Source organism: Anser brachyrhynchus (genome assembly GCF_964034855.1).
Source record: "Anser brachyrhynchus genome assembly, chromosome: 12".
NCBI lineage: Eukaryota > Metazoa > Chordata > Aves > Anseriformes > Anatidae > Anser > Anser brachyrhynchus.
The window spans coordinates 5,834,661-5,862,293 of record NC_137707.1 but is presented as its reverse complement, the minus strand read 5'-3'; the positions used below and the strand labels follow the sequence as shown (position 1 = coordinate 5,862,293).

Here is a 27,633-nt window from a genome sequence, read left to right as displayed (position 1 = left end):
AACTTGATACTTCCAAAGGCACCAAAGGGGAATGTCAACCAACACTGATGAGCAGCTTTGAACCCATGGCCTTTCAGATGCAGACTGACAAGTTAACAGGCTTTTCTTCCTCTGTAGGAATGAGGGTTTTCATAGCCTGATTCCTGTGAATAAAATTCAGTCCAAAAGTGCTGGGCACGTGCCACGTTTCTTAAATGGGTAACGTTACCAGCCCCTCTTGATACACTGCAGGAGGCCAATGTATGTTTGTACTCAGTGTGTTTTTTTCCATTGAAACAAGGCAACAAAAAATCCACAGAATCTCTTTCACCTGGGTAAGTGCATCCTTTTGGCAGGGAAGCAAAATGGAGTCTACTTGAGTTAATTTCTCCTCACTTATTTATATTTAGCCCTGCAGTAAATGGTCCAGCAGCACCCGTTCCACAGAGGCTCAGCATTGCCTCTTGAAATTAAAACTCTGCTGGAGAACAACTCAAAGTGCTTTTACATGTGGCTCTGAGGAGGGGAATCCCTTTATTTATTAAATAGCAAGAAAAGGCGAGACAGAAAGGGTTCTGTTAGGCTGCATGGTCAAAGAGATTAAATGAAATCTACCAGTTAGTCAGATGCATTAATCAGGGGAAAGCTGTGTGTTCATTCCTTCGGTCCGTCCAGCCCTGATCCAAATGCCACCAGAGTGAAACGCACCTGCAGAAATAGTGATTTTGGGGTCAGCAGACACATAAAGACCACATCAGCCATGGCTGTGGCACTTGGCTTCACTCATCTTCACACCAGACTGCCTGCAGGATCCCAGCGTGTCCATTAAAGCTCCTACAGAAGCTCCACAGACTTCTCTGTCTGCGTTTAACTACTCAGAGAAATGGCCATTGTGCACTGCTTGAGAAGGGCAGAGAGGCCCTAAAAGGCATCCAAGTTTCAGAAAAGGGGCAATGCCCTTAACCCTCTCAGGCACAGATTCTCCAGCTACGATTTCTCTCTTTTTTCTTAGGTTCTCCTACGTTTCCATAGCTACAAATGTTATTTGTGGTTGGAAATTATCCTGCCCGCTTTTTATCCCCGTATCTCATAAACATCTATTTGAATTTTAAATCTAATACTAAGGATTCTGTGAATACTTTTTGTTCATAAGCACAATATTTCTATCATGTTGTAAAAACTATAAGTATTTTCAGTTTATGGAAGTAAAAGCTAATGCACAGGCTATGTGATTTCGAGAAGTGGACTTCAGTGACGCTTGGTATGGGATCCCACAGAATGTGTTCTTTAGCAACTCTACTGTTTGTATTGAGATATCTGGTAAGGTCTTTTGGGAAAACATACCGCATATCTCTTTAAGGTCCAACCAAAATATCATCTATCCTGCCCTCAGAACAAGTCTTACTGAGATAAACAGTTCAGGGGAAAAAAATCTTCCACTGTAAATCATACTAAGCAAACACTGTTGGGCCAAATTCTCTACCCTCCACTCCACTGAGATGCTATTTGTTCAACAGGGAGTCTGATTATTTGACAAAATTTAGGAGGTTAAAATTAAGACAACATAACTGTGGTCCTCTAAGAAATTATTCTGTTCTTATTTTCTTGCCTCTCTTTTTCTTGGCACCCAGGGACTTTGGGTCAGAGCTAAAAAGCTTATGAACTCATTTCCTAAAATTTTCAGTCTCCCAAAAGCTTGCTTTCCTTGGATTATTTTTAATTCAGTCAATTTGTAACACATATTCAGCCTGTATCCTCCACAATATTTTATGATAAATCCCATTCAATTTCACATGTACGGTTGCAAGCTTTATTGCTTAACAAACATTTCATCTTCTCTCCCATAATTTATATCTGAATGGCTTCATTATAGACATAGCATTTCATTCATTGTGCAGTTAATTCTGTAACATGCTGCCTGTTTTCTGTATGGCCGCTCTACCATTATGTGCTTTCAGTACAATTGAATTTTTCCTTGGGAGCTTTATAAAATGGTTTATGAATATGTAATACAAATTGTATTAACAAGGCAAATGTACTTTTTATTCCTTTTGTGAGCATTTCCAGTCAATGACTAGTAAAAGAACAACCATGGTAGCATGTGTCTCCCTCAGTTCCTATTCACTAGGGCTATCCATGCAATATTATTTTTAAAAGGCTCATCACTTCAAAAACAAAGGCGTTTTAAAATATTTCTTGATGCTGCAGTCAGCTCCATGGAGGAGAACACAAGAAAGATTTGCAACACAACTTCTCTCTTTGTAGGGACTTGTCACCTTCTGTTCAGGTAGAAGGATCTTTGGCAGCTCCTGTTTTGAAAAGGCATGATCTTTTTATCGTATTCATTTCAGGCAGTCTTATTACCTTGATTACTGTTATGTATTTGTCTTGCACTAACACCTAGAAACACCAGTCCTGTTGCATTACATGCCTATCTGCACATATGACAAAGAGGCAATCCTTGCCCTAGAGCTCTGATTGACCATACACATCTAGTGAGACTGGATACGATCAAAGAATGGGAGTAAAAACAGGATTAGAGAGGGTTACAACATATATGACATATTTGATGTCTTCAGCAGCTGCTGGAGGGAGTATGTCATGCAAGGGGGGCTATAGATGTTAAATGGTCACACACATTTTTGAGGGAGCTCCTGGGATGACTGTCCATAACGTTCATATACTTGAAAAGTAGGAAACAGTGTGTTTCTTTACCTAAATTAGTCTGCTTCCATTCGACATGTATCAATTTGCACACTTAGAAATGAAGGTAGGCCCCTGGCCTCTGAGAACACACAGCACTTCAGCACATGGGATACCGAAACCTATTTTACCACAACGTTGAAGCTCACCACAATGCCCTTGCTAAACCTCACGGGGAGGATTGCTAACGCCCTTTAACTGCTAACACACTTTCTATATCTTCAGATCTGTCTCTGATTTGAGAATATAACTCCTACAAAACCCCATCCTTCCATTCACATCTAGGCCAGCACACTTTCTAGAACAAAACTGTGCCCACTGCACTGGCTGCTGCCTAGTGGCTTGCCATGCGTTCCTACTTACAGCACAGAGGATTCGTTCCTCGGGGACGTGACAGAAAGGCTAGAGCCTTCAACAGGAACTAATGTGGTACTGACAGAAAAAGGAGGAAATGGGAAACGTCTGAATAGATTTCTGCTCAACTGTACAGATTACAAGAAGGGACAGAGCAAAAATTTGCTGCTGGATTTCAGATTCTTTTGAAGTCTGCCCACGGGCTCAGTAACTTCTATACTATCTATATTATATATATATCTATATATCTGGGAGGCAAGCAATATTTAGCAGGGTTGCTTTCCTAGCCTAGATAGAAATACAGCAAGGTAGACTTCAGAGTAGGGTTTGGCTAGCTTCTGCTTTCAGATCCCCAGACATACACATGGAAGAAAATCCCCTGGTGTCATTCTAGAGTCTTGGAGTTAGTGTGGATTTGCAGGAAAACACCATCATGAATGAGAGCAAGCCAGCAGACAAGAAGGGACTCTTACATTTCATGAGACGTGATGGTAGAAGCATTCCTATTTTAGGAGAGGAAAGAGCCCAGGTTTTAAAGAAGGGATCTTATGTACCTTCACTCCATTTGCATATGCAAAGTGGGGTTCAGTAATGAAACGCTATAACAGAGTGTTTCACACTTTTCCAGATGAGATTGATGGAAGAACTCAGAATTAGCAGCATGGATCACTGAGCCATACCCACTCCTTATTAAATTCCTCCAATGACAATTTTACTGGAGTTTTATATTAGTGTTAACAAAGGACCTGAATAAGATGTAAGTAAGAGATGTTATATTTTAAATAAAAGTCCAGGTAATGTGCCAGTGGGGACCTTAGGATCAAATGAGCTTTTATATTTTTATGTAGAATGTAATCACTTTTTTCATGATTGTGGTTGCTACATTACTGTTATTAAAGAGTTTATTACCCTGTGGGGGATACTGCTCTTTGGAATTACATGCTTGCAGACCAAAAGAGACAGTGCAGCTTCATCCATTAATTCGCAATATAGCCATGGCACAACAAAATGTCAATACACTGGGAATGGCATGGCATGGTACTGAGCCCAGTCGTGCTGGCACTATGGGATGCAGAGCTAGATGCAAACTAAATTGTGAAGTCATTGTTAAGTGGTCATTCAGTTTGCAATCATTTAGTATGTGCAGAGTATTTAGCAGGCTTTTAGGGAAACTGGCCAAAATGCAACATGTAAAAAGAGGGCAAATTGGCCAAAAAAGGCAAGATACTATAAGAAATGGAAAATTACCAAACAGGCCAATTATCCCTGTTCAAACTTGGGAAAACCTTAGAACTTCTTCCTAGACTATTATATATATATATCATTTATTACCAAGCTGACCTTTAGCCCTCTCAACCTTGGCAGCATTGTGCTTGCATGGGAATTACTTTTTAACAGAGTAGTCAATCTGTCAGAAGACCCACTCAAGACCCACTTTAAAATCAAAGGGGTCAGTACCCTCTTCCCACAGATTTGTTCTTCAGCAAGCACTACGGCGAACATTACAAAAGAAAACAGTGCCAGCTCCTGGGACAACCCTTCTGGCTCCTTGCACCTTAAATACCCCCTTTTCCATCTCAGTTTCAGACTGCACTCCTGAGGACTGTCGTTTAGGCAGGAGGCTGATTTTGCCAGGTTTGAGTTTCTATGCCTCTCTTAGTTTCCCAGGCTAATCATGTACTTAAGTATATACATCCCAGAAAGCAAACATTATGACTGGTTTCCTCCTTAGGACTCCTGTCGTGTAAACACATGGGCGGTGCTATTCTTTGAGGTTTTGCTTGTTTTTGAGGGGCAGATATCTATATGATATGTTTACATTGGAATGCAAACATCCGAAGTCAAATCTAACGAGTGTAACCGTATCATTACCTGTTGCTTCACTGAGTCAAGGAAGGAATCTCTGTCGAAGACAAACAGGAATGTATTATCACAGCAGCTTAAGAAATGCAAGTGATCCATAGAGCTCAAAAAGGGAAAAGCCTCTCTCTTCCTCTCACCACTAGGAACATCTTCTTGCTCCATTTTCCACAAGTTGTCAAACAAACACCCATCTATGTAGAGTTCAGGAGGAAACGACTCATCACTTCCATGTACAGTGGCTGTTTCTGCTTCCATGTCGTGGTGGTAGCAGAGTTCTGAGCACACAAAACCCATAAATATCAGTACAACATGTGAAAAACCGATATCCTGGAACATAGATACTCGTGTAGGTGTTACCCACGGTATCTGCTGTCACCATTTATCAAATTTGTCTTTCAAAGAGTTGATATTAGATTTCATGTCAAGGAAAAATGATATCCAGGCTGGGATCATCAACACTACAAGGCAGTATTTGTTGTGTACGACGGAGGAACAGGGGTTAAATTGCTATTTTCAGTTTGAATCAAACATAGCGGAGACACTCCCACAGCTGTCAGTGCAGAGGGGGACGAGGGGACCCAAGCAGTATAAAGTTCTGTACTCCTAACAGACACATCACTGCAGCATCCCTCTGACCAGCAGGTTGTGTCCTGACAACCCTGTCTCCAGAGGACCCCACCCTCCTGCACTGTCAATTAGTAAGCACCTTTCCCTCAACCTGTCATTATTCAATACCCTTGCAGATACTCAGGACCACACAGAATGCTGTGTCCAGCATCAGCGCTGGTGCAAGGGCTTTTGCAGGAGACAAAGGCTACCTGGTGCCCAGAGAACGGCTCCAGCGGCATGTTCCAGCAAACTGGAACACCATCACCAGGAACATAATCCCAGCTGCTGCTGTGCTTTAACCACACATCCCATTTAGCCTCTGAGGCAAGGACAAGGAAGAAGCAAGCGGTTTCTTAATTCTCCTGAGTTAAGAAGATTTATGCCCACCCTTCCTGCATGCGCACCAAATGAACTCAGCCTTTACACAGCCCCCCAAGTGGGAGGCACCCCCTGTCCTTGTGTACCCATTCACACACCACATATCATGGAGCTCATAAACCATGTCACACGTTAATGAGATCCAAATAATGCAGGATCTACAAAGTAGTAACATCTGTAGTTACACTACTTAGTTTAAGTCACAAGGATTAACAGTCCCCCTGGTACCAGCAACACACTAATCACTTGCAAGGATCACAGAAGACTTGCTGCCATCTTGCATTGCCTGGCTGGCCAAGTGATTTTAATCTTCTTTTGGGATAGGCACTGGAGCTTTTTGACCACTGGTTTGTTCCTTATAAAATGAATGAATTCAACAGCCCCTGCCTTACCTCTGCCCAGCCACTACATCCTTTTAATGTAAGAGGCAGGAAAATCATGTTTTAATGTGGAAAAATTTAGCATTAAAGAAAGGAAGAAAAGGCAAAAAGCTATATCGAGACCCGGGAAAAATTCTGTGAAAGAGCTCTGGCTTTCATTTTAACGACTGTTCCTCAGCCTTGTCTAACAAAATCCTATGAGCAGGAGATAATCTAACAAATCAATGCATTTCTAAAAACCCAATGTTGGAAATAGATTGCAAAAACCTTTTTCAACCTCCTCTAAATACCAAAAAATAAATGAAAGGAAAAAAAAGAAGAAGAAAACCCCAAATCCTGGATGAGCAGGATATAGCTTTTCAATATTTTTTCTGCATATTCTAGAAGTTTATTAGAAATCAGATTATTAAACAGCATTTTTAAAACCCTTGCTATAATACTGTATTCCCAATATGTGTATGTATTTGTGTTCTGAAATTTTATAAATACATTATTTTACTACGATTTTTTAGGAACAATCAGAAATGATACAATTCTTTTCGCTGACTTCTACAGCCTTCATAGATCATCCAAGAGAGCACCATAGAAGAACAGCATTTGAATAATCTGTACTGTGAGTAATAGTTTGAACATAAAAGATCGCTCTGCTGAAGGCAGCCAGCGGACGTATTTTGTACTATCACAGTAACTTTCTTTCTTATCACTTCATTTAGTGATATCATCTCTCTTGAAAAAATAAGGCTGTATGATATTTCTGTCTCTTGGAGTTGAGATGAGCACGACGATTCTATCTGTTTTAATACATGATAGCACTCCCACATCAGTTTTCCGTGAACAAGTAGAAAATACAAGGGAAGGATTTCAAGGAAACAAACCCATATACCACGTTTGTTCTGTGTATGTTTGGCTTTCTCCTTCCTGCAGGCTTTTCACTACGGTGAGGAAGTGCTGGCCCTTTCTATAGAAAGAATGATCGTAAATCTGCATGAAGTTCATGATGATTAGTTTCTTTTGGAGTTGGGCCAAAGAAAAAGCCTTTCTTCAATACAGACTTCACACGCAGGCTCAGTCAAGAATTCATTTATTAATCCTGTCAAGCCTGGATTAAGCCATCCAAGGGCCCTGGTGACATCAGTTAACTCTGTGTCTTGAGATACACCTCCCAATCGAAAGACCTCTGAAACAGCAAGTAGAGATTATCCATGTTGTGTATCTCCTTAATTCTGGAGTGCTGGATCAGGACATCTACGTACAGGCATCACTCTCCCCTCTGCGAGCACCACCAGGCTCTGCTCCAGTTTAGGCCAGGAGACACAACACAAGCATGCTACAGGCTGAAGCGTGTATGAATATTTGAAAGATATAATGTGCTGCCATAAAGGACACTACAAAGGATAGTGTAACTGAAGATCAAGTCTAAGAAATCCAGCAGTTGACCTAAGTGTTTCTTTACTCCTACACTTATATGCTGAAAGTACACCCATGAAAAGATTTTAGCAGCCACTTAATGTGTCAAAATTTTCTATACATTTACTTATCCATACATAGCATTATTTTGGCATCCAACGCAATCATACCTTGATTCAACTACTCTTTGTACCAGCTGTATTAAAACTCTGTCACTCCATTTCCTAAGAGCTCGGCTGAAAATCTCTTTGACTTTTAGTCCCTACAAGTTTCTTCATTTAAATTCTGTCTTTCATTTTAACATTCAGATTTTGAGGTTGATATTTCTACTTCAGAAGCAAGATTAAGTAAAAACCTGATTGCCCCTTTCTTTTATCTATTTGGCGATTTCATTTCAAGAAAACTAGTAAGATTTTCCTTTATAACTAGTAAGATTTCAAAACTCCCACCTGGTCAGACTTGCTGGGAAGGTTCGTGTTTCCTCTGAAACACGGCTGAGCTCAGACCAATCCTTCTCCCCCTTCCTACCACATCCCCCTCTCAATCCAGGCAAGATTTGTTACAAACATTTCACAGAGCTCTAACGTTGTGTGAACTCTTGCTGAATTATTGTTGTTCCAGGAGTGTCCTGGGGGATTTTCAGAGCTGCTGAGAGACAGTGATATCCCTTGTGGAGGACTAATAGACTGTCACTGTTTCCACTGGGAACAATGAAGGTCAGACGTGCTAGCTAACCTATGTTAACACGTAACTTCCTTGCTCTGCTTAGGAACAGCATCGAAAATAACATCATGCCTAGATATCCCTCATTGCCATTTCATTGTGATTACATTGAATCGGTCCTACTGATGCAGGGGGTGTTTGTTTTTTTTGTTTGTTTCAGCTGAATCCCTGGCAAATTAAGTCAATAACCCCATAAGGTCTACTACTGTGGTTGCTCTGTCAGAGTGAATGTCAAAAGACACAAAGGGAGATGCAGGACAGGAGCAGAAGTTGCCTGCTCTAAGAGTCTGTCCTGACTTCCCTCATCCTGCAGCACACCTCTACTCACTGCCTGAGCACTTGCTTTTACAGCCTTATCATCACACCTGTGGTACCCCTCTACAACCTGCCTTTTTTTTTTTTCACCAACCTACCCTCTCATGGGTTTTTTTGTTAGTTAGTTTGTTTGTTTTTTGGTTTGTTTGTGTTTTTTTTAATCATTTATTTACCTTTCAAGTCACTTGGAGCTCTTCCAGGAGAAACAGACTCTGCATGCTCACGACGTGACAAAGGCTGGTGGATGAATCCTGCACCCCTCTGTATTCTGCAATTTCTGCTGCGTCCTGCAGGACAGCAGTAAATTCAGGGAGAATGACCCAGGAGTCGCTAGCCTCCTTCCTCCCCCACTACTTTATAACAGACCGAGGCTTGGCTGACAGCACGTATGCTCGCAGGTGCTATTCAGTGTCTGTAAGCATCTCTTATCTTTCATCTCCCAGTGCATTATAGTCCGGTATTTTATGGTGTTCTGAAAAACTATAGGAGCATATGTAAAGCTGGCTGGGAAAGGGGGATTCAAAAGTTTTAACAGAAAACCTAATTCATAAATATTATGACTACACAGGAAAATGAACCACAGCTTGATCACACAACAAGAATAGCAATTAGGAACAATTGTTGAATTTAGTTTAGGTATGCAGCATACGTAGGTAAATACACTGAATGCTAATGGTTTTATAATAGTCTTATTAATTCACACACATAGTTAATGTTTAAGATAAACTCCCCATCTTTAGAGTAATTTATGCATTCCACTTTTATAGAATTCCAATTGAATGAATATGAACATAATCATTTTGCACAAATGTTCTCTAAGGAGTGTGCAGAGAGTCTGAGGCAATGCTGAGGCTCCCCACAGCTTTATTCATAATGGATCAGTCTATTCATTCCTTATTAATTTAATGGAGTACAACTGAGCAGTCTAGCAGCTTGAGCTTATGAGTGTTTCACAAATGGGGCTTTTTGCCTGTAATCGCTTAATCCTACTGGCTAGGCCTCATAAATTGAATAAAGGAGTGAACTAGGTTTTAATTAAGTCTAAGGAATGAGCTTGTCTGAAAGATACTACAGCCTCTTAAGATCACAGTGGTGAAGTGTGTTTGTCCAGGAGCCTAGCAGGGGCAAGCATCCTGGGCTAGTTAGGTTAGAGACCAGTTGCTTTGATGTGAGGTATTTGTTAATAACTTTTCTTTTTAATTAAAAATCCATTTTCCACTGTCAGTACCATCCGAAAGCACAAGCGAGAGACCTGCAGCAAACCTGACTGCTTTCTGGAAACAAAAGTGGTCTTTCTAACTCCATAAAGCAGCTCACAGAGAAAAGCACAGACCGACACCGACAATCGGAGAACAAAACATTTGACCAAACAGTTTCAAACTGCTCTCTGTCAGGGCTCAATGCCCTGAGTTAAGCTGGATTCATGCAGAACCCGTGAGCAAAAGTACAAAATGGTGAGCCCTCACCCCCTGCCAGGGGTCCTACACCCTTGGTCAGAGGTACCGAGCTCACAGCTACCTGCCCGTTTCATCACGATTTTCTGCCTCTGTGCATATCCAGCACCAGCTCAGGAGGACCGATTCGGTACTGGTTTCCTATTAAATATGAGCAAGACACATGAATTCAAAATCCTATCCTACATTTCTCAGAGGCCCAGTCCTGCCAAACTTTTCTAAGAAAAACAGAAACAGAGAGAGATCACATCTTCTGCAAAATGTATTTGCGGCCACTTTCCTTTAAAATTCAGCTGCTGGAGCAGCAATTCTGTACAAGGCTTACAAACTAGCTCTCACCTGGGCTACGAAAGAGGGATGTTCAACTCCCTGCCTCCCCACAACAGTTTCAGGAGAACAAAAATCATCATCTTCTACACTCTTTTTCCAAACTACCTGTTGAGGATATATACTAGGCAGCAAAGATTTCAAGATTCGTGGTGATGTGAAAAGCCTTCCTTTTCAACATATTCCACTTCCTACTCTGGTGGGCTGTTCACAGCATCTGTATTAGGTAAAGCAGAGATGCGAGGCACTGGACTGAGTTGCCCTCCTCCCTCCTGGGACCAAGGCTAGAACGCAAACAGCACTGTGTACTGCCATAAAAACCATTGGTTTGGTAAATCATCTTCCAGGATGACAGATTTTCTTTCTGTAAATATAGATAAAGAAGATTCTCAGGAATCCTAAAGCAAGGGTTGTGTTTGTTGGCTTGTTTTGCAGTATACTGAAGGGGGACGGTATACTGTTTCTGCTATGATTTTGCAGTTCTAGTGCCAAGTACCCAAAAGTGCTCTGTTACCCAGCTATGGTTTGCACAGACCCATGCAACAGCACAGTGAAGTCCCAACAACACTCAGACCCCTTTCACTACAAGCATTATATGGATATATGGACAGAGAGAGCTCCTGACCCCAGACAATCTGAAGACTCCCACCTACAGGCAGCGTTTTACAGAGACCTGGCATTCATTTGTCATTTTCCTTCCATACTCAAAAATAAGAAATGGGGAAACGTAAGGCTGGTGAAAGGAAGGCTAATTTGCCTAGCTTGCTTCTTGTGGGTTTTACTGAATCATACTGCTGCCCTTTAGTCATGTTTTGGTATTAATTTAGCTGTAGGTTTAAGTAATGCCAAAGGCAGGAAGGAGCTGAATTTTAATTAGGCACCCATCTCTCAACAGATTCTCCCAGGCTCCTTTGAAAATCCAGGCCCTAGAGCTGTCATGTATGTGAGCGCGCTTGTTTCTGGGCATGTTGTATATACTTGTGCATTCGCAAATCTACATAAATAAATAAAGTGACATGATCAGATTTTCAAAGGCGTTCAGTCTCGAGAAGCACCCTGTTGTTCTCAACAAGAGTTGGTGCATGCTGAGCCCTTCTGAAAAGCCGGCCCAGATCTCTGACTCCGGGGAACGCTGAACTTTATGCAGCTGAGACGAACATACATGATTTCTGATCAGAATTAAGTTTTAATTGCTTTGAAAGATCCTGATCCGAGGGTGGGTGAAACAATGCCTCTTTCTAAATGGTTGGCTTTTCAGTTGAAACCCACTTCTCGTAGACTGGTGACAAGGGCAGGCATCCTGCCAGCTTGAGTCTGGAGGGCTCCGGTTAGCAGCACACAGGCTGTGACAGGCTGGAGGAGTGGGAGCCTTCAGAAAGCCTGCTGTAGATTTTCTATTATGTTCAAATGGGGTGAAAAAGAAATAAAGTTAAACAAACACCAGAAGTGCATGTTAAAATGTAAATGCAAGCTGTATTTCTTTAAAAGGCTGTTATGGTTGCTTAATTACAGTTCTTAAAAAAAAAAATAAAAAAAAATAAAATAAAATCCCTGGCTTTTAGTCCCCTAAACAGCTCATTTTCTGAGCGCAGCTGGGAAGGCAGGCAAGGCTCATCCTGGGGATGAAGGACCTACGGTGGTCAGCATTTGCAAAGCTGATACCTATTCAGGATCTCAGACTATTTTCTGTTTTGATTCAATTTTCTAAACTACCGAAAAACTATTTTTAATTATTCATACGAGCAACAAACAAGAGGACTTCAGTGTATGAATATGAAGGAGCGGAGGCCTCTAGATGTGCTTCTGAGAGCACTCCTCGTGGCAGGCAGACTCACTGGAGTCAGCCTCCCCGGGGTTTGAAAGGCAGACTTTGAAAAGGAAACAGGAACACACAGTTGCAAAACCACAAATTCTGACAAAGGCAGAGACTGAAATGATAGCTCCCTCTGTTAAAAAAATAATCCTGCTAATAAAAGACTGGACTCCACAAGCAAGAATTCAGTGAGGGGCAAAGAGCTGGTTGGAGCAATTCAGCGTCCATGTACTGCAGATGAAAGAGTTGCACCCAAAAAGCTAAAGAGCCAGTGGTGTCTGGCAGTCACGAGTGACTCCCTGACACGATAACATGGACTTTTGAACGGGTCTTTTGAATCACAAATCCCTCACCCCCAAGCAAACACCCTCTGCAGCCAACACCCTCTTCAGCAGCAGTCTCCCCCATCCCAAAGTAAGAACAGAGCCCATCCACTTGGGTTGCCACCACTGTAACTGAGCAAAGGCAGAGGATACGTATGTGAATAAAATATCACACGGAGCTGCCTGAACATCACAGACCGTGTGCAAGTTTGTTTTGGAAGAGGCCACATACAGGCAGGTCAAAAGTATTGCTCTATATCCTCATTTTCAGTGGGAGCAGTCTGCGGAGCAACACCTTGAAAGCACTTTTATAGTAAGTGGAAAACTGCAGGTACAGTGTCAACAGTCTGCTGAATAAATGCATAAAGCTCTCTGAAGCAAAAGCTGCATAATCAAAGTGCTCTGATCTGTTTTTCAAAATTGATAATTTTCTCACATTTTAAACCAATGGCACTTAAAAGAGATAACATATAATAGACTGCAACATTTTCCAAACTAGTGCAATTTTGACGGTGTTGCTAACACAGATCTATTGACTGAGTTGCACTAATTACTTAAAAAGATGCTCCAGGGCAAATCGCACACTCTTGTCAATTTACAAAGGAGGTCATTCAGTAATTGACAAGGTGGGCACCTCCTTTTGAATAGCTGTCGGACTGCAAAGAAAATAAATACTGAACTCAGAGAAAATATACAGAAAATGTGGTTAAGCTAATGCAGAATTCTCATAGTGTTGTTAATCGTTGATGTTAACGCATAATTCCTCTGGTTTTCATCATCCTGCAAAGGAAAAATGCACAACTGACATACGTATTTAATCTGCATAAGAATTAGTCCTAAAGTGCTAATTTGTATATCTCCTTGACAAATATTTTTCAGATTTCTGCGTACGCAGCATTTGTGCCAAGACAGGTACCAGGGCAGGTAACTTCACAGGAGCACGCCGCTACATCCGAGGACAGCACACGGTGTCAGCCCCTCACATTTCGTGTTTCGTGGGAGCTGAGTGGTTGGGAACGAGAAAATTGCACCTAGCTGTGTGCTCCCCGCTTGTTCCATGGTGAGCTAAGTGAGACTTTCTATAGCGTACACAAGCAATTCAGTGGTACAACAAATCTTTGCTAATATCTGACACGATGTGCAGCAAGCTGGGACCATTCGTTTGGAAAGGAGATGGAGCAATTAACAGTCCATTCGACAGGGTCACGACAGAGTCCAGATGTTCAGAAAGGCATTAGAATAAAATCTACATTTCCAGAAAAGAAAAAAAAAAAAAAAAAGGTAACCATTTATGTCTCTGTCTCATGCCTGCTGAAATCACCAGGGCAACAATATGGCCCAGTGCGTTTTACAAGGAGGCTGGGGCCAAATTCAGCCAACAGGTTGGGTATCAGCAATACTGGGGCAAATCTGCCTGCAGATTCCCGTACTGATCACTGAGCTTCCTGACTTACGATTTCTAATTACACACTAGAAAGTTGCACAAACAGGTGGGACAGAGTGGTTGACAGGCTAGTCGTCTTTTTTGCATTGGCACAATATGATAGAGTGTATATATACAATCACAAACCAATTTACTTTAGCATCAGTGGTGAAAAACAGGATGCCAGCATTGTCTACCACAACAGCTGTTCAGCATCTGAATGAAATACTGTATCCAGTATTCACCCATCTCATAACATCCTTTTTGTAAGTCTCAGAGGTCACCTAAACACATTTATTGACTTCATTATTTTTATATAGGGAGAAAAAATTGATGGTGCTACAGAGCTGAGCAAATAACTCACAATAAAATCTTTATTCAATATATTTCATCTTTTTTTACTGTTCCTGCAACACAGTGAAATTCTTACGTTTAGCCATTATCTAAAATCACTATCTGAGAATTTCTGCAGTAAATTTTTTTATGCTACAAGTTGTTCCTGGAAAGTTCAGAATGAATATTTATCATTAAAACTGTGTTTATTGTTTAGATAAAGCATGCAGCACTGTTTCTGTTCTCCAATTGACTTATATAATTTATAGTACAGTCTGACTTGTGAATTTTACTGGTAAGCGTACATGACAAATCCATGAACAGTTGGTTAGAGTGGCTCAGATCCTAGGACTTGTCAATAATTAATTTCATGGGGAGTAAAATTAAAAGGCAATTTGAAAGGATCACATCCCAGGTGTCCTATCCAGAAGAAACAGAGACCAGAAAAAGTGATAGCAATGCACAAATCAGAGCTTGATTAGTTGTATGTATTCTGAAATGAAACTCCCTGCGGCATTTTACATGAGGATCTGGGTATACTTTTTTTTTTACAAAACAATTTAATTCCACTGAGCACCCATTTCACCCATTCCCCCAGTGGGAGACAGCCAAATCCTCAGATGCTATCAGTCACCCCAAGCCCCTTGGCATAAGCCTAATGACATCTTAGCTGATGAACTTACAACAGGAGAGGCTATAAATAATGTTTCTGAAACAGATACTCGTTCCTTGAAAACTGTAGCCCACGATGTGCTCAGGTGAGATACATTAATAAGAATTTGATGAACCCTGGGTCGTTCAGCAATATAATGATATCAATTCCTGCTGATAGAGATGGGTACTGATTTCACAATATGCAGTTCTGAAAAGTTGATTTGCTTCAGTGAGCTCATATTTGGATCTTATTCGGAAGCAGGCTAAGGAATTGAGACAACCTCCGATACAGATACATACGCTTTCAGAGTGCTCTTAGGGATGAGTCTCTTCAAACTGAATGAGGTCTGAAATTTGCTTTAGAAAGCCTGACCCATCCCTATTAAAACAAATGAACCAACAAGTCAAGTACATAGCTCATTATGAGTATAAAAATAATTCAAAGCAAGCTCCCCCACTGGCTTAACACAAAGGGATGGCTCATTGGTTGCCCAGGGTATGAGTAGGAACGACACAGATGCAAATTGTATTGGGGACACAATGATGCAGAGCTCTGTGCATGTGGACAGGTTTCGTCCTTTAACTGTGCACAGGGGATTGTTCAGATGTCTGTTCAAAGAAATTAAGTTGGAAGCTCTGCACAGAAACGTCTCCTCTATGATGGGGAAGCAAGGTGCCCCACTTTCCAGGGCCCTAAATGATAAGCCAAGTTTTATCAAAATGTTCTCTAAATTTTCATGCATTTTTCACTGAGGTAATTTTGTGTAATTAGTACAGGAAATCTAAGGAAAGCATCCCTTGATTTCTGCAATTGCCAGAAATACTCCACAAGAAACAGAAGCCTTGGTGCTATGGCATGAGATAATACAAAGAGGTACCGTGTTCTCATGGGTTGGGCTCTTTTTTTTAATCTTTCCCCCACAGCATGCAGCTCAGGAAACCACAGGCAAGTTCCAGAACCTCTCTTCATTACTATACAAATCCAGGTGTAGCTCTAATGCTCTCTCTTATAGACCCTGCTGCCGTGGCATTTTTAGGCCTGTCTGCAAAAGAAGACAGGGCGCAAAACCTGCTGAAAGGGCTAATAACTGTTTCATGTGCTTAGCACACGCTGTGTGAGGAACAGTAGAAAGAAGCTCTGAGGCAGCTGTCTGACGTCCACGTTCCCACCACGCTCATATCACTGACACGAAGGCATTATGACACTGTCAGCCTTACTTTCTCTACAATCCTATACGCCCCTGAACACTACAAGTGATTTTCCAGATGATCACTCAGCAGAGGCTCGGCTGTGATGCCCACGCTGACACCCGGTTCCTGTTTCGGCAGATACCATTCACGCAAAAGACCGAAAGGAGCTGGTCCCTCCACAGAGCTCCGCTTGATCTGACACGGGTGACAGAAACGGTACGGTCTCGTTTTGATTTCTGGTAGTCACATGCATCTCTCAGTTGTCCAGTCACTGGGACCGGTCCCTTTGTGGGCAATCTCACAAGGAGGCAGTGTGTGAGAGAAATGACTGAAGTGAAGCACGTGGAGTATTTTCCTTTCTAACTGGTTCTTTCAGGGAGGCTTCAGAGGTGATACATGGAAAGACAGAGGTCAAAATCCTTATCCTCTTGAAATCAGTGGGATTTTTGTCAGTGACACCAGGGGAACCAGGATTTCTTTCTAAGATACTTTGAAAAAAAAAAGATCGCAGACATCCTCACTCAGCAGCATTACCTACTCTACCTTCACTTGCTGCTGTTCACTTACACCAGCTGAGAATCTGATCCTCTGTACCGCAGGGAGTGCAGGTTCATCCTGCTATCAGCCTGCATTGTTACTCACCAGCCTGAGCCTGCGCTGGGGATAAAGAGAGGGCTTTAATCCCCAGCACTCTCCATCCAATACCTTTCACCAGTGCCGAATTCACATTTTGTTTTGTTTCTTCAAGATGAGCTTACACACTGATAAACTTCCTCCTGCTCAGATTGCAGGAGCACAGGATAATATAACAAGTTAAATGAAACATTAAGAGAAATAGAAAGCACTTTAGAAAACATACACTGCCTCTTTAACATTTTGAATTTTTCTTTTAACATAAAATTACAGCGTAATATAAGAAAGGAATCCAGAAGATGCTTTATCACAATACTTGGGCAACTTTAACTCATCTCAAGTGTTATTATAAGAAATAGAATTTACTGGTATGGACTTATATTCAATAGCACTCCTTCCCTTTTTAATGAAATGTCATTATTCCAATACAAATCCTTTCATTCTGCAACCCGCTCCCCCCTTCATCTCACTATATTTCATTTCCTGTAGTTACGTGATATTATTGCCTTTTTTTCCACAGCTATTGATTTAGGTGTATATGGTTATTACAATGCAAAATAAAACAGTTCCCCCATCCATTCTACCTTGTACCGTTGAACATTAACTTAATTTGTTTCAAATCTGCATTTGATTTGGCAAGGAAACCATTTATCTTTATGAAGAAAGCCCTCATAAAGTAGGGACTTCAGGAGATCACTGCTTTAAAAATTTAATAGCCTTGTGTCTTATACACTAGAAAAATGAATTAAACCTTCAAATATTATATGTCTCAATGTAACCTTTTTGCATTTCATACTATGTTTAATTTATTATACCCCAGGAAAAAAAAAATAGATAAAATCTCCCTAGGTTCAGGGTGGTAGTTGGTTCTCAGTTTTGTTTTGGCTTTGGTTCGTTTTCTTACATTCCAAGATTAAAAGTCTATCGACACAATATTAGCAGTGGGATGTGGCTGGATGTGAGTAGGCTGCTATCCAATTTTGCTTGGTTTGGTTCTCAGCACTGACGAGAATCACTAAGTTCTGAAGCCACCACCAAAGCTGACCTTCCTACGCCTACGTAGTATGCAATGTTTGTAAGGATGATTTTTGTGGGATGAGCAAAGGACAAGTTTTCAGAGCCTACAGCAATCACAAATCAGAATAATGTATGTATTCTCATCAAAACCAGGATAACTGGATTGCAAGGTACTGTACGATACCTTTTGGGTGACTAGTGAAAGAATGAGGTAGGAAGAAGAAATACCAATGACTAATGGAAAAGATCTGGTTTAGAGAAATAGTCACTGGATGACTAGGCTGATGAACACCATCACCAACCAAGGGAAATCAAGCAAATGGTTTTGCAGGGGTGAGAACTGCTTTAGATATTTATGCCCCCTATTTATTGAAAAAAAATAAAATAAAATAGTATTTCACATTGCCATATGAAAATAGTCATTCTGAACATTTCAAAAGATCGATTTTCCTTAAATCAGCTTGTTTTTCTACTCTGACAAAGAAGAGCTGTGCCAATTTCACCAATTCATTAATAATTTGTGTTTGCATCATCACTGAAGGCACCAGAACCAACTGCAGTCAGACACCCGAGCGCCTTTCAGGAGCTGGGCTGAAGGCCCCCGGATGACTGGCCATCTCTGCAGTGGCACAGACCGCGCTTTTGTGTCTGTTTGGAAGTTCCCCAGGCTCCTGAACCTTGAGCACGGGAGGCCAGGCAGCAGTGATCCTGCTGATCTTTGTTCTTCACTCCCAACCATTCTGCCCGCCTCTTCTGTGCCATTTGGTTAGAGCAACATTAACCAAAAAAAACCCACCAACAAATAAAAAAGAAACCACCATGCTTCTGAGATTGATTCCTGGGAAGGTCAACTTCACAAATAGAGCCCACAGTAAGAACAGACATGATGTAGACTACGAGAACAGACAGCTCATAGGGCTTGGTCTGGTTGAATATGGCATGAAGTTTAACCCTAAGTTAGCACAGCAGAAACATCAACAGGCTCTCAAGTCCAGAATCAAAAGTAAGTGAAACTGTGAGTAAAAATTAGTGCACTTACTTGGATGAGGAGTTATAAAGGTACCTAATTTTACCTAACTTAAGGCAGGTTGACCTTAGTAAACTAAAATAGTTTTAGCATGGTACTCTAAACATATAAATTGTTAGCACTCTTACTAGTGAAAAAATCATAGTTGAAAGATACCTAGAAAGGAGAAAGACCATCGAGCAGAAAGGCATCAAGAAAGAACCAAAGAAAACTTAAGCAGAAGAAAAAGCATCTCAAAGGCCTCCCTTAAGGAGGACAAGCAAGTGAGGGGAAGGAGGCAATGAAAGAGCCAGAAGGTGTGTAAGTAGGGAAATAAGGAAGCTCATAATGTTTGAACCTAAAATAAATTCTACACCAGGACAACTTCCATCAGCGCACACCGCTGTATTACTGAGCTATATTCTTTGGTACACCGAAGTTTTATTGATTTTACAACTGTAAAGCAAACAACAGACACTAGAAATGAATTGGCTCGGTCTCATTACAAATCTCCCCGTCTGTATCTTAGAACATTCTTAAGCTGCATTTAGCAAGCAACCTGGAAAGAGCTGATATACTGAGTACACATATTAGCAACATGACCGTATTTGCCTATTTCTTCCCAGTAGGTAAAAGCGGGCTATTTCCATTGGATGGTCTCCAGAAATGAAATCAGAGCACAGCATTGTGATTAGTCAGCTCATACGGCGAATTCCCAGTTTCAGTAAGAATAAGTAACATTCTAATTTAGAGTTGGTACTTGACACCGTATAAGGGAGGAGGGGTTTACTTTTCATTTTCTCCTTAGACAACAGAGGTAAACTGCAAAACTCCCTGCTAAAATGTATGATCTTTGGAGAATGCTAATTGACCTACTAAAGTTGGCTTATTTTATTCGATGAAATTTGCTTATCACAGGCCTCTAGGTGCTTTACATAAACAATATAAATGAAAATAATGAATAGACCAAATACCTAAGTGACAATGGGGACCACATCAATAGCTGTCTGCCCAACAGAATACAGCTCAAAAGAAAGTGTATTTTAGCATCTGATCATCTCAGAAGAGGGAACTTTCCCCCCTTCTGAGGTTTGTTTTATTTCCATGCACAGGGGGATTTGTTAGTTTGAGGCAGATCAGGTACATCCGCCCCTTGCAGACTGCAGAGCACGGCAGTTTTGTGAATATGAGTACATGCAGAATTGATGCCATCCTGTGGGTGTAGAAAGTGGATATACAGGGAGTGCAGACAACCCTAATGAGAGCTCCTGCACTGCCAGGACAGACCTCTCCAGTGCGGTGGCTGGTCTGAAATTACAAACAGAGCAAAGCTGCAGAGCTCACAGGCACCCTCCCGTTGGCTCCCTACACTCATGACACCACCACCAGCACTTATCTCTGAATTCCTCTCAAGAATTCTTGATCTTTTTCTTCTCTCTCTCTGTTTGTTTGTTGCTGTTTCTGTGCATTAGATCCAGGGAGTTTTCTGGCCAGGATGAAGCGAGCACATCTTCCCATGGAAAGGCTCATCCAGCACCAATGTTATCTCCAGGTCAACCAGGTCAGAAAATAAGCTTCATATGAAGGAACGTGGGCAGGATGTGAGAGCAAGTCAGTCAGCTGATGTGATTCACATTAGTGCTTGAGGGATATACATTATAAAATTAATATTGAAGTAACCAGACTAGACTTAAGCTAGCCAGCTAACAAAACAAAGTTCAGCATACCTGAATTCACCTGTCTGTTCAGGCAGCTCCATTTCTCACCCTGAACTTGCCAGGTCTAGGCTGCTGGTGAGCTTGAGCCTTGGGTGTCTTTACAGACCACTTGTGCCCTGAGAGCAGTTCTGAAATACTGATGCCCTTGCTGATGTGAGGGAAGGAGGAGCGACTGACGATCACCCTGCACTACAGAAAGCAGGATCCCAGGCAGGCCCAGGCAGGCATTGCCTGCCGGACACTCGTGTCCCACTGCCAACACTGCCTGCAATGTCGTGCTCAGACTCGGAGAGCTATAAAGGGGTTATCTCCATTTCACTAAATTCATGATGCCTAGGAGCTATGCAACTCAATTGTCTTAAAAGGTAAGAATATCTGCTGACTGTTTGGCCAGTGAAAGCAAAGTAGACAATAATACCTGCTCTTCACGTATTTCATACCACCTGGGGGCAGGCACGGAGTCAGAAACATGCCTTCTCTTCAGGGATTTAAAAGTTCGGATGGGAAGAAGCCTCATTCAATCTTCTGCTAACACAATATGAAACACTCTTCACAGCTGTAATTTCCTGTAGCATCTAAATGTTTCCTGTTAATATTTTCCATGTTGTTGCTGTTTTTATGAAAAAAAAAAATCCTCTAAATATTAACATTTTCAGATGGCAGGATGCAAAAAGCTAACATAATTCTTAGAGACACAGCATACAAATCCAGAAATAGATCGAAAGCCAGATTTCTCAGCACTCTGAATTCTGTCACGGGGAACAGACCGAAACTCCAGTCCAGCCTTCTGCTTTTCCTCACCCAGGGCTCAGATGTTGGCACTTGCCCTCAGTTCAGTCAGAAGACAAGCCCCGTTTCTGCAGTGCAACACAGATCATGCACTTTTATTTTCTCGTTTTATCCATAGTAAGTCCTTCATTGCTTCCCCCTCCCATTGCCGCACCAAATCATAATCATACCATTGCTTATGATGCTTAGAGAAGAGCATTTAGGCTCTTCCTCTCAGAGGAAAATGATGTCAGTAACCAGGATAGCTGCTCCGTGCTCTTGCTGTTGGAAGTTTTTCACTCAACGGGAGGTTTGAGAGACGGGGAATGCTAAACACAATAAACCTACAAAGTAGCCAAAAACAAAACTGAACAAATGGAAAAACAAAAACAAAACTGGATTTTATTCCTATAGTGGCTCTTGGCTATCCTCACAAATTCCAATTTAAAAGATTTAATGACTGCCCATACTGTGAGCAGCTAAAGGACGGGGATGTCTACAAAGACAGAAGAGCAGAACTATGCCAGCAAAAGTGTGTCCAGCATTCGCTTGGAGTTTTATTGCCTCAAGAAAACTAGAAAACGCCTTGCCCTTGTAAACAGCAGCAACATACCCAGTAAACAACCTCTAGGATTATTTTGCTGTTTCTTTGTCCGGGCTGCCTGGAGGGCAGAACCAGTTCTGATGGTGTGAGTATTTCTTTGGCTGCCCTGGCTGCCCAGCCTAAGTACTCAGCCAAAAGCGGTGCGGTGATTCCTTACTGGTACCTGTAAGCCAGGGACTGCCAGCCTCCCCCAGTGAACTCAGCTGTAACTTGTATCAGTTATATCAACTGGGATTTGTGGAGCATCTTTTCAGGGTGCCTCTCTAGTTAAGGAAGAAAAATATTAAATTGTACACACTTACAAACTGTTGCTGAACTGGATGTGCAAATTAACATTTGTTCATGTATTTACCTCTTCATGAATAAATTTTCAGTAATGATGCCTACAGCTGGGGCCATAAATTGTGAACTCATAGACCACATATATTGGCAATCAAATGTCTGGTCTGCACCCACAAATGTGGGAAGGATCTAACATGGGATGAAGACGCCTTTAGAGAGCTTTCTTCTTCTGGGTGGGTACTCTTCTCTCTTCTCTTCTCTTCTCTTCTCTTCTCTTCTCTTCTCTTCTCTTCTCTTCTCTTCTCTTCTCTTCTCTTCTCTTCTCTTCTCTTCTCTTCTCTTCTCTTCTCTTCTCTTCTCTTCTCTTCTCTTCTCTTCTCTTCTCTTCTCTTCTCTTCTCTTCTCTTCTCTTCTCTTCTCTCTTTCTCTCTCTCTCTCTCTTTCTCTTTCTCTTTCTCTTTCTCTTTCTCTTTCTCTTTCTCTTTCTCTTTCTCTCTCTCTCTCTCTCTCTCTCTCTCTTCTCTCTTCTCTCTTCTCTCTTCTTTTCTCTTTTCTCTTTTCTCTTCCGCTGGAGAGTACAGTCAATTAGTTGAGATGGCCATGGCAGAGGAAGGCAAGCACACGAGACTGAAGATCCAAATGTCTCGCTACTGACAAGATTTCATGTATCTCTAATTTCAGGCAATTTTGCGACAAATTGGCCTAGTTCGTGTCTTATATGAACAGTGAAAAACACTCACTCTTCTAGCACAGCATTTGGGATCAGACAGATCAGATCAGACAGACACTGCTCAGCTGAATCAGAAATGCAGCTTTTGAAGATCTTTGCAGACTTTCTGGTTGACATTAAAAGCAAAAGTACATTTATCATTTCACATACGAAACGTCTTTTTTTCTCTGCGAATATGCATGCAATTTTGCCTTTGTCATAAATTTGTCTGTAAAAATTCTAGCCAGACTTGTGTTAAAAAGATTGCTTATTGCTGGAGCCATTTTCTGCCAGAAATGCAGTGGCTGGCAAAGCCTTGTTTTAACAGGAGCAAATGTGACCCTATAGGTCGCTCTGAATTGTGCTGGCCTCCACATACAGTCAATTAAATCAATGCGATTGTACGTGGACACAAGAGTCACAGAATCCATCCCACAGCTCTTTATTTGTCTGCCTTTTTGCCACAGACAGCTTCAGGTGTAGCATACAGCAAAGCACGGGGCCCACGGCTATTTGCGGATCGGTCCCTTGGAGTGCCATTACTGGGTTTTCATATTTGTGATCACGCACCCATACCTTACTATTCCTCTCTCTTCGTATTTTGATTATTTAGATGCAAATCCGCAGCATATAACAAATTCCCCATCTCTCAAAATGCAATTGATTTTAAAAGCATGCGAGCAAGAAACTGAGCGCCCAGCGTCTTTGCAAGTGTCCATGACATGAAAGACTTTAAGTGACTGTAAGCTATTTTCCTTGCTGTCAAGCTGCCAGATGATTTTCCTGCCATTAACACATGCCTACACAGGCCAAACTAATGCTTGCCTTTTTGGACATATGTGAGGAAATAAATGTAATTACAAGCAAGATGTAATCACAATTGCTTTACTATTAAAGCTGCCGTATGCTCTCATGGTTTAGTTAACAATACATGCAGAGGAGCAGAATTGCTTGATGTTCCCAGAAAAGGGGAAAGGAAGGAAAAAAGATAAATATGGCCCCTTTCATTTATATCTGTGAAAACACAACATTTAAATGCAGAATTTGACTTTCCAAATATCACACCAAAAACCTTTTAACAAAAACAGCAGGGAGAGAAAGCTCTTTAAACCGTGATATTCCATGAAGGATTATGAAAATAGAGGTCATTGCAAGAAAGAGAATTGCAAATACAACTTGAAAAGCTTCTCACATTTGTAAATACATCGAGGAGAATTTATTCCTCTCTGGTTTTGCTACCAGAGGATATTTACAGGTTCCCAGGGAAAAAGGAAGAAAAAAAAATGACATCAAATTTGATATACTCTGTGTGGTGCAACATGCTGATGTGTAGTAGTAACACTCAACTGAGCTTCAAAGGAAATGAGTTTTCTAGGCTGGAGTTACACATTACGGGCCTGATCCTGACAACACGCTGAGCATTTCCTGCGAGCTTTCGCATGCCCTCAGCTCTCACTGAATTCAGAGACAGCTTTTGATTTCTTTTGGTGCTGGATTATGATCGAAAGTAATAAGACAAAAATGTAGAGTGCTTCAAAACAAAAGCTGGAACGTGTCTTCGCATTGCCTGTCACACTGGGGCCCTGGTCCTTCACTGGGGATCAGGGGTATAAAATAATAATAATTATGGTAGTAATAATAAAGTAAACCTTTGTCTGCACAAACAGTCCCCAACTCAGTGCCATGACATTTCTTACCCATCTGGCACAAGAATTCAGCTGGGCTACTTCCATATGTGCTTTGGCTTATTGTTGACATCAAAGAGGCTGAAAATGTTCCTTACCCCTTGACCGACAGATGCTGTTAGCAGTTTTCAGTGCCCTGGTTCAGTGAGGTCTGACTTTCAGCAAACCCTGAGCATCAACGTTCTTAAAGCTGTAATTACTGAAAGTGCAGACAGTCTTATTTCCAAGCAACTAAACCCAAATAAACGTGCAGATGACGTGCACGCAGCCCCTTCGTACCCGAGCCATAGGAGGTGCTAACTGGGAGAGGCGCACCGAGCATGTCCTGCTTTCTGTCGTTACCGATGAATGACTGACAAAACTCAGAAGCTCAGTTCTGCTGGTATGTGCACTCTCGGATGAGCAAGGCATAAAACTCCTACTGACTTAAGTTAGGTTATCTGAAACTCCAGGTATTTCTATGCTTGCACCATGAAAATAAACTGGAATAAAGTGAGATACACCAGGAGCAGCTTTCCCTGCCCAAACTTTTGGTGAATCCAAATACTGGAAAAGTTCTCTCTGAAGTCTGTGACGCAGCACAGGTGGTAGTTATCCAAACTGAAAAACCAAGCCAATCTCTGCTGCTCTCTGCAAAAGGCCATATTTAGGTCTGCCTTCACCACTCAGACTATACAGTTTTACTTGAACTTGGTAGTTGCTTCACAGCTGCAAGGTGAAACTCTGATGACTGAAATTAATGGGAAAGCTCTCCTTGGTTTAAGTAGAACCAGGAGAACCAGGACTTCACCTTATGATTTCCTTCTGTGCAAAAAAAATAAAAAAAAAAAATCAAGCAGAGACACAGCTCAACTTCTCACTGCCCAGACATCTGATACCAATAATACTTTTTTACTCTGTCCAAAACTATATTTAAATTGCATTTCTGGCAGGTTTTGAGATGTGTGATATAGATCTCCTGCTATCACATCAGATGCAGTTTCCTTCAGAACTGTTGAACCAGATGTAAAATGTGAGAGATGTAAAAAGTAAAATAAAAACCCTACTCAGAGTAAAGTGTTTCTGGCATGTGGCTATTATAAATGGGAGTTTTAGATGTATATCTGCACTCCAGCCATTTAAGAAGGTACACAGTACCATAACTCTATTGGAGCTGATTAGTGCCAGCTACTTGTGATCAGTAGGAATTTAAAAACCAAGGGCTGCCAAACACTAACAATTTAAAAACTGTATGCCAACAATATGCTGCAACTGAATATTCTGTAGCGCAAGTAATTTCGAAGTGGAGCCATATTTAGAGCACTGGGGGGAAGAAGGTAATATATCACGTCAATATTTGATTTTCAGCACTTAGAACTATGCATGTGCTGTTTCGTACTGACAAAGAGAACCAGAGGCATGGAGTGAAAGGAATTCTTGCAAGGATGTCAAGCCTCAATACGTTTACACAGACAACAGGTATAGCTGTAAAGTGATTCTCCCTTTTCAAGCATAAAATTGCCTTGTACAAATCTCAGTTGCAAATGCGTGCAGGTATAGATCTGAGTTACAAATGGAGAAAGGTGAGCAAATACCTTGGCAGCAAAGGTGAGTCAAAGCATGGTGACATCAAGGAAGAAACAGCTGCATTCACAGCACATTAGCATCCTGATTGTATCCCACTCCCCACAGACTGAATGACCACTTGCATGACGCTCAACGCTATCTGAGAAGCGCAGGAATTTAACCAACTGCATGTTCTAAAGAAAGAAGGGCAATAAGTCTCCTATCGCTAGTTTTATCTTTTTGCAACCCCTTTTTAGTCCAAGAAAATAATTTTTGATTTATTGTACAGAGAGGAGAATTAGGCTGAGTCTATTTCATCACGGGACCACAGAAAGCAGGGATTCCCATCTCACAGGGACTCAGATTTTGCCTCTCCCCAGAAATCACGTGTCTATGAGCATCCCAGAGACTATGCTGCTTAGTGCCTTCAGTTAGCAACTACAGCTTGGATCACACAAAAAAGGGAATATAATTGTGTGTGCAGTGGCCAAAGAGGAAAAAAAGAAGAAAATAAGCCATTAGCCAGTTCACTCAATCATCGGGAATCAAAAAAAATGTTTCTAAGAAACAAAATCCGATGAGACAAAAGTTCCGCCTGGTCCCAAGAGAAAGGAGATGGCTTTGTTGTATGCAACACCCTGGCACTACCTCAGAGATGCAGAGATGGATGCTACTGACAAATGGGCACAAACAACTGAAGCTGCTGTAAAGTAAAGAACGCTCCTTCTATCATTCTTGTTCTTGAAAAATACCCAAGGGATCCTTTTTTTTTTTTTTTTTTTCTGTGAACAAAAGACTTCCCCAACTTATCAAGCCAAGAAGCCTGACTGACTTGATCTGAGTTAGGAGCAGAGCTAAAAAAATAAATAAAGTTCATCCACAATCCTTGCAGTTAGTCAATATCTACGTAGAGTTTTCTGTAAGTACCTAAATCCCCTTAAGCAAACACAACATACTGAAAACTCTATGCTTTAGCCAAGCTCCTTCACTGGCATAAGCAACTTTTTGGAGGTCACGGAAGGAAAACTGCTAATCAGATCTTTGCCAACCTGGCTTCCGCATGCAAGATGTGGGGCACAGGAACCAAGAGAACAGCCCCAGCATGACTGGAGAGCAAAGAATGTGATAATTCCTGTCCCTGCTGACTTCTGGCAAGTGCTGCTTGGATACTTTGATATCATCGTAATTTGTAATTGTTCAAACTGATGGCATCCCAGTTAATGGAGCTACAAAAATGTACAGGAGCTGAGGCTCAAGGCTCGGAGGCATACCTGTAGGATGGAGCACAGGGGTTTGGACAGGGGGACTTAAAGTGGCCTCCATGCTTGATACAGACAGGCTTTAAAGGTTCCATTTTGATAAAGGGCTGGGAATGCTCGGGGAAGGATTTTCACAGCTCCAACAGTAAGGAATCCTTCACACTGTCACTGACAGGAC

The 27,633-nt window shown here is 41.5% G+C and overlaps 1 protein-coding gene across 3 annotated transcripts in view; it reads right to left on the bottom strand.

The window, feature by feature from the left end:
- The window catches only part of LOC308176580 (uncharacterized protein), a 378,041-nt gene that overhangs the window by 21,732 nt on the left and 328,676 nt on the right, over positions 1–27,633 (bottom strand). Inside the window, exon 8 of one of the 3 annotated variants that reach the window (XR_013938411.1) lies at positions 15,512–16,717. The exons of the other annotated variants lie outside the window; for them this stretch is intronic. The gene's annotated coding sequence lies outside the window, so the exon portion shown is untranslated. Of the gene's footprint in view, positions 1–15,511; positions 16,718–27,633 lie in introns of those variants that run through there. 3 annotated transcript variants of the gene reach the window in all.